The sequence below is a fragment of the Elephantulus edwardii genome, unplaced genomic scaffold (genome assembly GCF_000299155.1).
Source record: "Elephantulus edwardii isolate Elephantulus edwardi_28Jun2011 unplaced genomic scaffold, EleEdw1.0 scaffold00129, whole genome shotgun sequence".
NCBI lineage: Eukaryota > Metazoa > Chordata > Mammalia > Macroscelidea > Macroscelididae > Elephantulus > Elephantulus edwardii.
The window spans coordinates 8,481,562-8,488,911 of NW_006399879.1; the positions used below are offsets into that span (position 1 = coordinate 8,481,562).

The 7,350-nt window shown below is 44.2% G+C and overlaps 1 pseudogene; it reads right to left on the reverse strand.

Annotated features, from left to right (window-relative positions):
* Positions 1–116: 116 nt before the first annotated feature.
* LOC102848840 lies at positions 117–1,307 on the reverse strand (annotated as a pseudogene).
* Between the last annotated feature and the right edge of the window lie 6,043 nt (positions 1,308–7,350).

Below are 7,350 nucleotides of genomic sequence, written 5' to 3' on the forward strand. Positions count from 1 at the left end.
AAAAAACCCGAAACGAGGTCATTTGTTTGCTATAAGGCTGTGAAGATACCCAAGCAAGACCCCACTTAAGATTCGTCAGCATGAGCTTGAGAGCTTCTGTCCGCTGTTCTTCACACTTAAACTGGGTTTTGATGGAATAGGAGCCACCGCTGTCTCCTGTGTCTTCGGTCTTGCCTTTCTCCACATCCATCCTGTGAGGAAGACAAAAACGGTCTCGCCTTTCTCAGCCTCAGTCAAGGAGAGCCACCGTGGTGTGACCAAACTTGTCCCAGAAAAAGCACAATCTCCCAGAACAGTGTAATGGCAGCTCCTTAGATTTGTCTGTCAGAGACTCTAGATATGAATGTTTCCATAGGGAACAAGTCAATACCTCTGAGATGTCAGACCCACCTCGTTGGCTGGAGCGTGGAGCAGAAGCACCGTCTGGCCCCAAGCAGCATTAAGCTCCTTCCGTTCCACAGGACACTGGGCAGGTGACCCAATCGGGAGTTACTGATCGTGCCAAACCATCCACTGTGCCAGATGTGGAAGGTTGCATTAAAGGCGGTTTCCTGCAGCTTGTCCAGCTGCATCTGGTGTTCTACACTCTTCATCATCTGGCTCCAGCTGTTGTCGCTTAAATTCACTGTATTCCCTCCGGTATTGAACTTCCTCCTGTTCCAGTCTCTCTGCCTCAGCCTGGACCTCCTCGAGATTATCTGCCACTATCTTGCGGTTCTTTTCCACATCTTCCAACTCCTGGAGAGTCTTTCCTCCTCCAGTGCCAGTTCCTTTAGCTCCATCTGTAGCTGTTCGCCGTCATCCTCATTCATTTGCTCTAAGAGCTCCAAACGCGTCTGTAGTTCCGACACGCGTTTTCAGTGACGTTGAGCTGGGTGTCAGCTGGTCTATCTGTGCATTCCTCACACAGTGGGTGATCCACGTCAGTCTGGCCTCACATGATGTCAAAAAGACCTCCAACGACCTTCAGGCTTCGGCTGAGGTTCTCCATGGTGCCGCCACAGATGCCTCCCCGATCAGAGTGAAGCTGTTGGCACTCTCTGCCGACGTCGTCCTGGCTGGCGGATGAATCTGCGAGAGACACCATCCTGGCGAGTTTCAATAAACGGCTCCTCTCCTGAGTCAGCCTCTTCCTCCTGGGTCTCTCCTGGCTTCACATGGCCTGTGGCAAGTAGTGCAGCTGTGAGCTCCTGGATGGTGACACGGTCCAGGATCTGGAAACTTGTGTCCGGTTTCAGAGGCTGGCTGCAGCCCTGGCACACAAGGCTTACCTGCATTGTACTGCTGGACGTCTTAGACCCCTCCATCCCTCAAAGCCTCAGAGCCTGCCACATTGGTACATCTACCGCGGAGACACCGTAACCCTGGGTCTGCCTCGGAATAAGGCCTCGAGAATCGCCCAGATGTAAGCTACTTCCCGGAAGGCTCAAAAGCAAAAGATTTTATACCCGATGGAAAGGACCAGAGTAAAGGATAGTAGTACAAGGTAGGACAGCGTACAGGAATTTTAGTGTCTCTTGGGAGAGAAGACTTCAGTGCATGAAGCATTAAAATGTAGGCCAAAGCTTACTTGGATCCACAATTAATACCCTTAGCACCAGAGTCTGGAAATAAGGAGACACGTTGTTGTTATTATGTGTTGTCGAGTCATCTGTGACTTATAGCGACCCTATGTACAATAGCCCTAAACCCCGCTCTATCCTGTGCCCATTGCACTGCCTCTGACACTCCCATCCGGATTGCCCCAGTCACTGAATCCAATCCACCTCATAGAGGATCTTCCCCTCCTGCACCGTCCCTCCAACCTCCCAAGCATGATGTCCCTCTCCAAGGACCTGTCTTTCCTTACAACATGTCCAAAGTATGTCAGACGAAGCCCCAGAATCCTTGCTTCCAAGGAGCAGCCTGGTTTAACCCTCTCCAGAGTCAGGAAATAAGGAGACACATTACACTGGGAAAATCTGCAGTTAGAGAGCTCTCCAAATTATTGAAGAGTAGTGTTGTCAGTTTGAGGACTAAGGTGCATCTGATTCAGGCCATGATCTTTCCAAGCACTTGCTATGCATCTAAGAGCTGGATAATGAACAAGGATGACAGAGGAAGAATTGACGCCTCTGAGCTGTGGTGTTGGAGAAGAGCACTGCACATCCCACAGATGGCCAAGAGAATGAACATGTCTTTCAGAGGGTACAGCTGGAGTTCTCTTTGGAGGCAAAAAGAATGGCTTCACCTCACATACTTAGGTCATATTGCTAGAAGGGGCTGTTCCTTGGAGAGGGACGTGGTGTTGGGAATGGTGGAGGGTTGGTACAGGAGAGGAAGACCCTAACCAGGTGGATTGACACGGTGACTGCTGCAATGGGCTCTTGTGTGTCAGGAAGTGTGAGGATGGCGCAGGACAGGACAGGGTTTAGATCTTTTGTCCAAAGGGTTGTTAAGAGTCATATTCAACTCGATAAAACCTAACAACAACAATGAAAGGGAGTGATGCAAGCTTCTTCCTGAGTAGAGAGTTGAATGAGTCTGGGTTAGGTGTGGTGACGTTAGGCTGGGTGTAAGAGTTTTGTTTATGGGGTAGGCTAGGGTGATCGTAAGTTCTCTACAGGTTCTGTTCCTTCTGTTCCCTGTCATTATCCTCCCCCCTCCCCCCTCCCCTGCCCCATAGTTGTGGAGTTATGAGCTGGTCAGAGAAGGAGGAGGGATTTACATAAGAACCTTGCAGGAGAAGTGTGACTCTTGCGGCATTCTCTGGGGAAAGGACTGCCTGGACAGTCAGATGGTGCGGTGATTTGTATGAACTGTTGGGCAATAGGCCTAATGATGGGGACCTGAGGACAGGAAGAAGTTCTCTTTTTTTGATGTCTTTTACTAGGAATTTTAGGAAGCTTCAAGAGCTAAATCTCTATACCCTGGAATCCATGCTTGGGAGGGTAGAGGGTCGGCGCAAGAGGGGAAGGCCCTCTAGGAGGTGGATTGATTCAGTGACTGGGGTAATCCGGATGGGCATGTCAGAGACAGTGCGATTGGCACAGGATAGAGCAGAGTTTAGGGCTGTTGTACATAGGGTCGCTATGAGTCGCAAACGACTTGATGGCACATAACAACAACAACAGCTATGTGCCTTCTACGTGCCTTTGAGTCAGGTTTAAATGACTATGACATGTCTGTGTAACTTTCTTCAACTTCTACATAATGTACCACCAATCCTCTGCAGGTGCACAAAATAACTCTTCTCACAGGCTAGTTTTCTTGGGCCATTAATTAGACTTTCTTAAGGTTTTTCTTTATCTGAATAATGACAAAGTTTCTTGCCTATAGTTTAACAGTATTGGTTGCACTTCTAAAAAGTTTTTCACATGCTTTAAAAATAATTTACTTCTGTTTGAGTTTGAAGAACTAGTACAGACAAAGCTTTGTTATACAAGCACTTGTGTGCTGACAGTCTTGATGTTTGTTGAGGAGCTGCTCTAACAGTCACAGGGTCACCAGCAACAGGGAAATCTTGTTGGGCTGAGTTTACTGGAACAACTTAGCTGGGGCCTTTTTTTAGTTTGATCCATTTTCTTAACTAAAGATTATATAGAACATTTTACAATTTATCTAACAACATTCTCTTAATTTTTATAACTTTTGCAGCCATCACAACTTAGATTTCAGCTTTTAAATTTTTTTTTTTTGTACTAAAGGGAAGACTGCAGCTTGGAGGCCCATGTATGAAACGGTTGGATTCTGTAAGATGGTTTCTTGCGTTATGGTGAGGACCGGGCATGGAACATTTGGTTGTTTATTTTTTCATCCATAAACAGTGTCAGCTGGTTGGATTTGCCAGACTTAGCTAACAATGAGCTGTGAGCTGAAAGTCTCTTGGTTTAGAGTCAACCTGCACCTGGTGGGTGTACCTTGCATTTAAAAGGTGGTAGTGCTGGACTAAGCCTGAAACTTGGAGGCTCATGTGTTAATTAATTTTGGGTCAAACATTTTCTAAGTGGTACAGCAGTGGTCTATTTGCTGTACTAGAGTAACTTGGAGTTGCTGTGAGGCTGAACTACGTGTCATAGGTGTATCAAACACCATAATAGTTACCACCATGAACAGTGTTTGGGGGAGCTTCCAGATTGATTCAGGTGTCTCTATGAACATAGAGAAAAGATGATAGTTATAGAACAGGGTTCAGGTCTTTTGTTCATAGAGTTGCTATGAGTCATACTTGACTTGATGGCACTTAACAACAACAAAGGAAACATGGACTCTCGTGGTGTTTTCAGTAGACTTTTTTACTGGAATTATCAGAATCATGAAATTTGTTGTTGTTGTTGATTGCCTTCAAGTTGAACACGACTCATAGTGACTCTATGAACAAAAGGCCTGAAGCCCCTCTACAACTATCGAGATTTATCAAAGTTCATAGAGTTTCCAGAGACATATTATTTAAGTGGGTGCCACTCCTGCTTCCAAACCTGTCATAGTATGTTATGTACCATTTAGTCGCCTGTGATGTAAAGCGACCCTATGTACAACAGCTCAAAACCCTTCGCTGTCCTGAGCCAGTCTCACTAATTCCGACACGCGAACCCTCACAACTCCAGTTGCTGTACCAATCCATCTCATCCGGGGTGTCCCTCTCCTGCGCTGTCCCTCCACCCTTCTGAGAATGATGTTCTTCTCCAAGAAACAATCTCTCCTGGCCATGTGCCCAAAATAAGTGAGGTGGAGCTTCAAAATCCTAGCCTCCAAGGAGGGACTTGGTTTCACCCTCTCCAAGACAGATTTATTTGTTTTCTTGGCAATCCATGGTATGTTCAAGACTCTTCTTAAGCACCACAACTCAAAGGCATATAGTCTTCTTCTGTCATCCTTAGTCATTGTACAGCTCTCTAATGCATAACAAGTAATTGTGAAGACCATGGCCTGGATCAGGCACACCTTTGTATCTCGACTGACATTGTTGCTCTTCAGCACTCTGGAGAGGTCCATGATAGCAGATTTTCCCAATGCAATTCGTCTTTTGATTTCCTGACTGCTGGTGTTAAGAGTGTTGATTGTGGGTCTGAACAAGCCATAATTGCTATCAACCTCAATGTCTTCTCCATCTATCATGGTGCTGCCAATCGGCCCCGTGCTGAGAATCTTTGTCTTCTTGATGTTGAGCTTCAATCCCTATTGAAGAATACAGTCCTTGACCTTTTGCAGCAAGTGTTTCAGGTCTTCTTCAGTTTCAGCAAGCAGGGCTGTGTCATCTGTATATCGTAGGTTGTTAATCAATCTTCCTCCAATCTTGATGCCACACTTCTCCTCATAAAGCCCTGATTCCTGAATGATCTGTTCTGTATGCAGATTGAAAAGGTACGGGGACAGGATGCATCCCTGATGCATTCCTTTCCTTATTTTGAACCATGCAGTGTTTCCTTGCTCTGTTCTGAGGACTGCTTCTTGGTCCAAGTATAGGTTTTGTAAGTACGTTCATGTGTTCTGAGATTCCCATTTTCCTCAAGGTTAGCCACAATTTACTGTGAACCACATACTCAAATGCCTTTGCATAGTCAATGATGCACAGATAGACATTCTTCTGGTACTCTCTGCTTTCTGTCAAGATCCATCTGACATTGGCAATAATGTCCCTAGTGCCATGACCTCTTCTAAACCTAGCCTGTATTTCTGGTGGTTCTCTGTCAATGTACTGTTCAAATCTTTTCTGGATAATTTTCAGCAGGATTTTGCTAGTGTGTGATATTAGTGATATTGTTTGGTAATTTCCACATTCTGTCAGATCACCTTTTTTTATTTTTAATGGGAATAAATATGAATCTCTTCCAGTTGGTTGGCCAAGTAATTGTCCTCCAGATTTCTTGGCACAACTTGGTGAGCACATGCAGGGCAGCATCTGTTTGCTGAAATACTTCAATTGGTATCCCATCAATCCCTGGGGCTTTACTTTTTGCCAAGTCCTTCCAAGAAGCTTGAACTTCCTCCTCCATCACCATTGCCTTTTGCTCATATGTTGTTTCTTGAAATTCTTTTGTGTCAGCCAATTCTTTTTGGTACAATGATTATTTATACTCCTTCACCTACTTTTGATGCCTTTTGAATCATTCAATATTCTGCCCATAACATCCTTAAGCATTGTAACTCAGGACTTGAATTTATTCTTTAGTTCCATGAGAGTTAAACTATTGTTTTATTAAACATTAAACAAAAAGGAATAAAAAATACATTTCAAAAAATTTCTTTCAGCCCCATATTTTGGCTGAAAGTCTAAGGTGGGTGGAAAGTACCCTAAGAAAAAGGAAAAGAAAACAAAACAGAATTCTTGAACTTGTTCCTATAAAGGTAAATAGCATATGCATGTGTAGGCTTCTCTTTTAAACTTTTTTCTTGGTCTTTTTTAAACTTGTCATCTCCCCCCGCCGTGGCTGCTACTTGAGGGAGGGCAGCAAGTGAGCCTGCAAAGGGAGGACACGTGGCCAGAACATGACGAGTTTGTTTTTTTAACAGCTTGTTTGTGGAAGGTTGGGGTCAGATAGGAGAGATAACAGTTATTAGTAGCTACTAGAATTGTTAACTTAGCCCTAAACTGATTAGCCATTAATACAGAAAAACATTGAATACAACAGACACGGTTACTAGCATGCAGCAGATCTGCCAGATAGAGGAGAAACATTAACTAGCTATTAACAAACCTTCCTTTACTTCACATTAACTCAAAATGCTAACAAAATAAAGTTTGCTTACTATCTTTCTTGGAGGAGATTTGAAAGAGTGTAAAAAAAAAAAGGAACAGAAGCACACAATGGATTGCTTAGTCAGGGAAGTGAGGGGATTAAGTCTTTAAATGACCTCCTACTAACAGGAAGAATCAGGTTATTAGGACAGAGAGTGAGCCAGGGAAACAGAGAAATGGTAATACTTGTTTCTGTTTGCTATTTTATGGTTCAAGACGTTCCTAACTTTACTGTGTTTCAGAATTTATCTTTAAAAGATTAAAATGCCCATCAACAAATGAATGGATAGAGAAGCTGTGGTATATTCACACAATGGAATACTACGCTGCATTGAAAAACAAGGAACTCATAAATTACTATACAAAATGGGTGACCCAAGGGGAGCTCTGGTGGCCTAGTGGCAAGGAGCTACAACTACAATCCCAGAGGCGCACGGTTCGAATCCACCAGATGCTCTGCCGGGAAAAGAGGGACAATCTCCTCCTGTACCAGTCAGATCTGATTTGACGGCACACACACAAAAATAATCAAATTTTTTTAAAAAAACCCAAACAAAATGAGTGACCCTGGGGGACATTATGCTGAGTGAAATATCTCAGTCACAAAAGGACAAATGCTGCATAGTGCCACT